The sequence below is a fragment of the Pezoporus occidentalis genome, unplaced genomic scaffold (assembly GCF_034315485.1).
Source record: "Pezoporus occidentalis ecotype Australia unplaced genomic scaffold, CSIRO_AGI_Poc_V1 ctg23, whole genome shotgun sequence".
In the NCBI taxonomy this organism is placed as follows: Eukaryota; Metazoa; Chordata; class Aves; order Psittaciformes; family Psittacidae; genus Pezoporus; species Pezoporus occidentalis.
Window position 1 is genome coordinate 9,981,822 of NW_026914180.1, and position 8,671 is coordinate 9,990,492.

Here is an 8,671-nt window from a genome sequence, read left to right on the forward strand (position 1 = left end):
CCTGTCAGCTGTATACTTGCTCTGTGCACTCAAGCAATGAGCAGAACAAGTTTCAAGTTCTCACACTTCTTCACTCATGTTGTACATTGTCTGTACGACATAGAGAGTTTGATATAGTGAAAGTTTACCAGAGATCCTACCAGAGTTGTCGCACAAAGTATTTTGATAATTTAACAAAGTTTCTGATAATGCCATCAATAAGAATGGCACAGGAAAATGTTTGAAAACTCTAATACCTGTACCTGAGGATATCCTGTGGTAATCAGTGGTAAAGGTTTACTTTTGAAAATCCTTTTATCTGGCATATCTGTTAAATACATGCAACCACCTGCCTACCTCCAGGGGATTCATTACCCCACGACTCTTCACTCTTCCCTCCTAAGCATCATCTAGCAGGAGCTGCAGCTATATTTGGTTTCTAAAAACAATCACAGTTACTAGGTATATCTGTGAAGCTTCTTCCAGAGTGGGTAAAAGAGTCCTAACAGTCCCAGGTAAGACGGAGAAAGTCCCCATAATATGCCGTGTTTGTAAGGTGATGATAAAAATCATATCAGAAATTATTACAAAGCCCACTACACAAATTATACTGTGTTATGGACTGGCAGAGCCATTTAAAGCCTTGCTGCGAACATTTACCTCCATACCATTCTTTATCATAGCATACACTCCTCTTTGTTTACCATTATTGATAGGCAACTGTGTATGAAAAATTTGAATTCTTTCTTAAATTATTTACACTTAACATCCTCTTTAAAATGGCAGATCTCCAAAACCAACATCCCAGTTACTCATTGACTCATCATGCTGTTTTGATAGCAAGGGCAACATTGCAGCAGGTATTCTGAGTGGTGCTTTTACCCACTGGGATTTCTGTTGCACCACAGACCTTTAAGATTCTTAAAAGTACTTCAAGGACCACAGCAATCTAAAGCTTTAAAGCAAATTAGATTTAACACCTATCTCCTTCAAGCCCTTCCTTTCTAGAGCTGAATTCCTTTCATTATATTTGGTTTACAAATACTCACAGAAAAGCCTTTCTACGAATAATTTATAGGCTGAAGTTTGAAACAGTGAATGAAACGAAAGCCATAATAATGTGTTCTGGTAATTCAACCGGTTTAAAGAAAAAACAAAACAAAACAAAAAGATAAATTATTATAAAATGAACTACATTATATTGGTACTGAAGAGCATATCAGAATGGAAGCCAGAATATGACATGTAGGCAGCTGTGCACACAGATGTGTAACCCTGTTCCAAAGGCTGGAAAACATTCCAGTAAAATGATATCTCTAGGTTTCCAAACTTCAGTGAACTGAAGATTTTATGGTTTTCATCATTTCATATTAATATACAAGTCTTAAAAATACATAACGTGAATTTGAGTAATCAAGTGAAAGTAAGCATCCATTTTGCCTAGGCACTTTCAACACACCTTTTTAGACAACTTTAATCTTTAAGCACTAAAACCAGCAATGAAAAATATTATCCTAAACAGACACTTTAATATCTACAAGTACCACAGTAAAATGTACAATACAATTCAGCCACTGAGACATGACTAGACAGATATACTCCTGGTGGAAGCTTCCATGACCAAGGGTACATTTAAAAAAAATAAATTTCATTCAATGCAGACTGTTCAGTATAGACTTGGTATCTATCAAGAGCATTTCCCACTTGTCATTCCTTCCCTCCAAGTGAGGAGAGAAAGCAGCCTTTCTGCAAAAAGGACACAAAACCTTTCACGTTTGTGTCACTGGCGTGTTCCAAGCTCATGCAGGAAACCACAGCCCATTTGGCAGGAATCTACCATTTTGCAGGCTGGAGTAACAATCTGCCTGTTTATTTCTGGACTTCCTGCAGTTACATGCTGATTTCCCAACAAGGTGGTTTCTGCACAGGTATAGTTCTCAGCATAATTAATGTGTTATAAGAAATGCATTGTGCCCCCTGCTTTCAAACAGCTCTGTGGTGGCAGGGTTGCATACCACCACTTCACTGGGGCTGTCAGCATCTCTAGGAGGGCTGGGAGAAAGCCAGCACTTAAAATGGTTGGGGGACAGAGCCAGCAATCCCACTGTGATACAGATTCATCAGGAAAGGGCATGTCTGAGCGGCACCCAAAATCACAAGAAAGAGAGAAGGGAGCCAGCACCATGAGAGCTGGTGCACTCCCATTGTGCACAACATGGTGCATTTGCCAAACTGGGACTGGGTTATTGCATGGTTGTGCTAGAACAGCAGTTCATCCAGGCTACCTGCAAATGGGCACATGTCTAGTGACATACTGGTGTTGCTACACTGCTTCAAGTTTCTACAGTAGGTCAGACTACAACAGATGAAAGCTGTTTGCTCTATGCCCCCATGTAAGGATCAGAAAGGTCCTCAGAAGTGATATCTGGAGAACTGTTTTTTCCCCGTTGTTTGCTTAAACCAATACTTAACTATAGCACACATTTTCTGTGGGATTCGTTCACTATCATTAGCGTTCAATGATGCTATGGAGCCTCTATAAACCTATCCTCTGTATTTATGAAATTCTATTTTTTTTCTAAAAAAATCTGATGACAATAACTGGGGTCTAGATATAGTAAATTATACAAAGTCCCTCCAACATCCATCTCTCAGAAGTGAGCACTGAGCCTTCAGTTTCACAGCTACAGTTCTGCAATTCATACAGCTGCTTTGGGTAACAGAAAGCTTTCCTTTCCTTTTTTCTTCTCTTAGCTGTGAAATTGGTACCTGCAAAAACAGCCACATTCAGTCACTCTAGGTAGACAGCTTTGGCAAATAGAACTGTTCCACATATACAGCTTGTGTAATAGCTCCTTGTGAGGTCTAAAACTGGAGGAATAATAGAACCATCTTCAAAATAAGGAAGATTGGTTTAAGTCCAACACAATCCTATGGGAAATTATTTTAGCTGTAAAATCTCTGAAAGACTTGGACAGGTAAGTACTAACAAGCTTATTTCTTCACTATAATACTTGCTAAATAAAACTAATTTTTTTTAATAAACCCATTCTTTCATTATAGCAAATGACCCCTCCTTTAAAAGTTGTTCTAGATAAAGACCAGGTTTTTACAGTTTCCATTCTGCTGTCTTGTCAATATTTGGTTCATCAACCCCTCAGTTCTTCTTATAGCCACCTCTGAAGAAATATAATGAAAGTTTCTTAATTTCATTAAGAAATTTAATATGATTGTGAAAGCTTAGGATGATTATGGTACCCTAATTTTTTAAGACAGACACATTTTTAACTTATAAAATATATTCTTAATTAAAAGCTGGCAGAACTTATTTATATTGTTTTAATTACAAAGTATTTTCAAGTCAGTGTAGTCAGGTCTAGCTTTGAATTTGTTCTTGTGTTTAAATAATGTTCATGGTTTAAAAAATGCTCATGTTATTGAGAGGAAAGTTGAAACACTGAGAATATATGACAACACTGGCTGTTTTATGCAGTTGTAACAGCTATATCTGCCTATGAAGCCAAGTGGAGGTAGGGGGGAAGTATTTCCACTGGTTTAAATTATTTATTATTTTAACTGATACTTAGTAGCAGTATAATGCACTCAAGTACTTTCTAAATTCTTTCTAAGCAATTTATAAAATCTTTAACGACTAAAAGTGAGATAATTATCATTTGAACCTCTGCCATATCAGAACATTATTTAGGAGGTTATTGCAATCTGTCCAAGTTGTGGAAGAAATTATTTTTGCTATTCATCTGGGGTAAGAGTAGATATAATACCTCATACACATTAAGAAACTGAAAGAACCAAAATCAATGCTAGAATATTATACCATTTTCTAATTCAAGATCCAGAAGCACTCACGACTAATAAAATGAAAACTTTGATATACAATATTCCTCATACAATAACCTTCAGCTTTCAGAAACAGTCAAAATTTTCTAAAAATTTACTATATTTTTTAGGGGAAGTTAACTGGAAGATATTAAGATATTTCTGTGTGCTGAAATCAGAGTGAGATAAAAGGCAATTAAGAACTAATACATAACACTGAAAAACATCCTTTTTCATTTTTCACCTCTCACTATACTGTGCATTTTGTTCAGCTATATTTATGTACAAAAAAAAAAAAATCATCTATTTTTTCGTTGAAAGCTTTTCTCATTGAGCACTTTATGGCATAAAATTTCCTTAGAAATTAGGTCACGTTGTTAGAACTATACAATAGCAACTTTTTGTGAGAATTGTCATGGCAATGTAAGTACTAGGCAGTTGTTGAATCATCCTTAATATTTTTATTATTTAAAATTTGAGAGAGGTTTAACTGATTCATATTCACCTAATGTCCAAAGCCATTCCTAATAGCTCAAAAATATTTTAAGATGTTTCCAACTTTAAATCAATGCAACTTCTGAGTATAGTTATTTCTCAGAATTAATAAATGTGCCAGACTGAAAAAAAACTTAATCTCTTCTGAAATTCTAACACTATTTTACTAAAGGGAAAAAAATAAGTAATTGAAAACTTATGTTACAAAATCTATTAGTGATCAAATAAAGATCTACCTGTATTACAGTTTCTCATATACTACGTACTTAGATCTTGTCAAATGCTCCTTTTCATTTCACCTCCAGAAATAAAGGTGCATCCCTTGAAATTACCATTTACATTATATGGAGCAACTTATGTCATATGAAGAAAAGTAAAAACTATTTACATTTTCAAATATTTTTACACAATTATCTTGACATCTTGAAAGTCCAGTACATAATAACTCAGTTCTTTTAGGTTGTGTAGTAAGAAACACAAATCGGCCCATTTTTTGAGATATTGGCAGTCATGAAAGAGTACTTCCTTCACTGTCAATTTTCTTAAGTAAGAAGTGAGCTAATATGTTGTTATTGTAAAGGCGTGAAGTTTTGGTCCTGTAATAACTCTCATTGTTTTGCATTTCAGTGGTGGCTGACTTTTCTTGCATTCACAAAGAAATGTAAGTTCTTTGTTATTTTAGAAATTATTCTTGAGTGCAAGCAATCATTTTCTGGTCTTACTGTGGCCAGTTCCCAGTCTTTCAGACATTAGCCTCATTTCAGGTTATAAGGGATTCCCAGTTTGGGATTTACAGTCCCATTTGAAACCTTCATCCAATGTCCGAAGAAACTAATTTCTCGTTCTTGCACCATTATAGCTCTGAAATTCTTCTACCATCTCCTTAGCACCTTAGACTGCCACAGTAGCACACAACACTGAAATCTCATGGAGACAGTTGTTCTGCTCTATGTATAGACCTTTACACCTGGAAAAATATTTGCAGAGAGCTCTGAGAAGACCTCAACCTAAAACCTGCCAGGAGGAATTTGCTTGGAAATACATTTCAAAGCCTCATCTGGAATCTTTGCAATAAAATATATCAGCACTCGGACTCAGCCAGCACATTTAGTATGATGAATGAGGAGTTCAGAACATGTTAATTTTTTCATGACATCACCCAACCTGGGTTGCAGAATCCTGGGAAAATATCCTGTTTGCTTGAAGAAAGTATAAAACATTGAGACTCCCACCTCTGTCACTACCAGGTGAGGACTTCACCTTAGATCAAGAATTCCAAAGAACTTTTTTCTTTAGCCAAGTTCTGTGATAGATATCTTTCAAAACCAGTCTTTACTCTGAAAACTGATTTAAATTAATGCGACCCTGCTTAATGTTGATCTTCAAAGTTTCAACTGATTGATTTAGGTGTCTCTTATTTAGGTTGCATGGACTGAGAAACATGCCCTATGGGGTCAAGATGGACGTTATAGGGGACAAACGAGACACAGCACATATTCTCCTCTATGAAGCCATAGCCATACCACTATGTTTTCCTATTCTATTTTCTCAGTCTTTTGCTTAAATGTCATTCTGTGTCATGCAAATTAACTTCATGAGTTTTCTGATGTGATCTCTATCTTGGTAAAAGATGAGAAAATAAAATTAACATCCCAAATACACATACTCTAGTCTTATCATTCATCCGTCTCTGCCTTTCCTCTGAATATTGTGCATAGACATACAAACAAACCCCAAAGAAGTACAACTTTCAGCTTTCTACCCCAGCTCAGTTCCTTCTTTCCAGGATCACTATCTCCTTCCATCTCTTGTAAACTGTCTTTTTGTCCTGCTTCTTCCTTCCAGCCGTATTCAGCTTACAGGTCTGTGCTTTCTTCTACCAACCAATAGTTTTGTTTCTGGTAGGGATTTTGCTCACATTTTATCTCATTAAACTGTAAAAAAGAAATGCAAGCAACTTGATACAGAAGCGATTTCAACAGAGTTCTTCTGTAGCCATATACCAGGTTGAGGTTCAAAGCCATAAAAAAATGATTGATACTGAAGGAAATTAAAGCCAAACTTGTATCTCTCAATACCTGCAAGCAACCATTTACTAATGGTCAGAGCTCCTAAAGTGTCTGAAGTTCTTCTGGTACCTTAGAAAGTGTCTGAAAAGGCTCTTAGGGCTGTGCTTTGAAGAATAGTTTTGGCTATACCTCCACTTAGTAAAAATAGGCCAGCTGTTCTCAGGGAAGCACTGGAAGCCAAGAAACTGGAACGAGAGAGAAAGCAAGCTCTGGCAGGCTGCAAGGTTAGACACCTAAATCCAAGGGGCAAGACCAAACGAGTCCTTTGTCTTCAGAAGCATCTCCCGACACAGCGCCTTTGCCCCTGTTATGACTCTTCCCTTAAGCACACATGGTGAGCTAAGAGCATCCCTGCAGGACCAATGGCTACAGGCTCATGGCTGTGTCATTGCCCTACCTTCCCTGGTGGCTCCAGCAGTGAATTTTATCTGGAATCATGTGGCTATAAAATAAAGTTTCAAGTTTATGTCTATACAAAACGTTCCCTTATTGGTTTTGAAGTACCTACATAGTATTGTCCACTGTTAGAAATACAATAATTTAATCCCAGGATTTATCCAGACAGTCCAGCCCTGACCAAAACTCTCCTTGTGGCTGCTTTCTAAGGGGTTAGAAATAGCATCAGTGATATTTATTACAGACTTCAGCTGGCACTTAGCTTGTCAGGCATTCCAATCAATATGTGATGCTTTTGTTTCTCCACACCCCTATCACAAATTATATTGTTATTGTATTTTGACTCTGCTGAACACTTGAACACTGTATTGCCCTGTGCTCCCTAGGGCACAGAGAATTTCAAACTTCTCACGACATCACACTGCAATGACATTTTCAGTTTACCCTTGTATTTTGAAGACTCTCTCCAGTCATCAGGATTATGATCATGGGGTACACTTTTGCTGCACAAGATTTATTTACTGGCAAGTTCTGTATAGCTGTAAGTTACCCAAACCTCCAACACTGCAGATTATCATGTATTTATAGCTCAGGGACACATTACTTATTTTATCTTTTGACTGAAAAGTTTATTTACCTGATGAGAGGGAGAGCATGAAGGATCTTAGTACTGGAACCAAGGTTTCGAGACAAGGTAAACAGTGAGGATGCTTGTAAAAGAGATAGGAGATTGGAGTAGTATTGACAGTACTAGTATTAGTATGGCTTCTGGTATTGACATAAAATAAATCAAGCAACTTCAGAAACTTTCAGTTATTTCTGACTTCAGCTTTATCCTCCGGTTTCTTTGCTCTGCCCTCAAACAGCCTTCACTACATGCTTATCTGTCCTCTCATGCTCCAGTCCTTGGGTGCAAGGATTGTTTTTTCTCTTGTATTTGGAAAGTGCCCAGGCCATTTTACACATAGCCACAACACAAATAATTTTTATCCGGCCTGCTGGAATGCCCACTCAGTGCGTTAGCTGCATGGCTGCACCTTCAGTCACCTCTTGTTCTCTCCCAAGGATTGTCCCATATTTCCTGCAGTTTACTGCCAGCAGCAGGGGAGCATCTACACAGTCAGATGTCCAGTTTCAGATATTTTTCCCCCTTGTTTTTCTAGGAAAATTAGATAATGACAGTTTTAATGAACTCACTAAAAGGGGTGATCTACACAGAATTTACCAACAGTAAGGCTGCGTGCACTACTCAACAAGATATGTTGCAAACACAAGTATAATAAACACTGCTGGAGAGGGCTGCCTGGTGAACTCGTAGTGCACCTATGGAGTGCTGCTTTGAGAGCCAAGTGACCCCAATTTCAGAGCAGTCCCAGAATCCAGAAAACTGAGTTCATAACAGTTATGTGTTCATAGTCAGGGAGAAAGAGTCAGAAAAACAAATATTTTTTCTTGTTTTAACATTTGGGATTTAAAGTACAAGACCTGGCTTTATATTACTGACCAGGCTTTCTAGCTCTTCAAAGCACCAACTGCTCTGTGTTGGCATAAATGTTGCTCCATGGAGGTCAATAGGAGTTCCAGCTGACCTCCATGAAATATCTGTTAAATAAAATGCATCAAAGAATTGGATTCTTTAAGCAATCTTTTCCTCAAGTTTCCCTGCTGTAAAGGAATGGAGAATGTTACTCACTCTGTTGCATAAATCTCTTTCAGAACTTAAGCAGAAAAGCAAGAGATTAATTCAGTGACAAATTTTGGCATCACTGCAGAATACCTACACCTATAATTAAAGCAAAGTTACTTCATCTGTAGTACTGTATATATGACTAAATGCTATTCCTTGTGAACTAAAGGGTATGTAAAAATTCATAATCAGACAAAGTTTGCATTTT

The 8,671-nt window shown here is 37.2% G+C and overlaps 1 long non-coding RNA gene across 1 annotated transcript; it reads right to left on the bottom strand.

Annotated features, from left to right (window-relative positions):
- Positions 1–674: 674 nt before the first annotated feature.
- Positions 675–7,531, bottom strand: LOC134165145 (uncharacterized). Its single transcript, XR_009965396.1, has 3 exons — positions 7,414–7,531; positions 6,270–6,565; positions 675–2,335 (listed from the first exon to the last, which is right to left on the bottom strand). It is a non-coding gene; the product is annotated as an uncharacterized LOC134165145 (long non-coding RNA).
- Positions 7,532–8,671: the final 1,140 nt, after the last annotated feature.